Source organism: Sinocyclocheilus anshuiensis, unplaced genomic scaffold, assembly GCF_001515605.1.
Source record: "Sinocyclocheilus anshuiensis isolate Anshui unplaced genomic scaffold, SAMN03320099.WGS_v1.1 scaffold774, whole genome shotgun sequence".
Taxonomy (NCBI): Eukaryota; Metazoa; Chordata; class Actinopteri; order Cypriniformes; family Cyprinidae; genus Sinocyclocheilus; species Sinocyclocheilus anshuiensis.
In genome coordinates, this window is record NW_015542393.1 from 234,966 (window position 1) to 235,269 (window position 304).

General features: G+C 34.2%; 1 protein-coding gene across 1 annotated transcript in view; it reads right to left on the reverse strand.

Annotated features, from left to right (window-relative positions):
- The window catches only part of LOC107692811 (protocadherin-1-like), a 181,373-nt gene that overhangs the window by 86,876 nt on the left and 94,193 nt on the right, over positions 1-304 (reverse strand). The window lies entirely within an intron of this gene.

Sequence of the window (304 nt, forward strand, 5' to 3'; positions counted from 1 at the left end):
TCTCTCTCTCTCTCTCTCTCTCTCTCTCTCTCTCTCTCTCTCACACACACACACACACATAGTGTGAGATCTAAAGCTAAATGACTGCTAGTCGATATATGGCCTAATAGATGGCGGCAAGAATGGATAATACAAATGGATATTACCACCATTCTCTAATCTAGAGGTTAATGAAGGGTCTTCGTCCTATGTGATTGGGTTAATGTACAGTAATGTCTAACACCAGTGAAAAAATGTTCATGTCTAGTGAAACATTTTCTATTTTGCTTTTTTAATTTAATATATAAATATATAATTTAATATA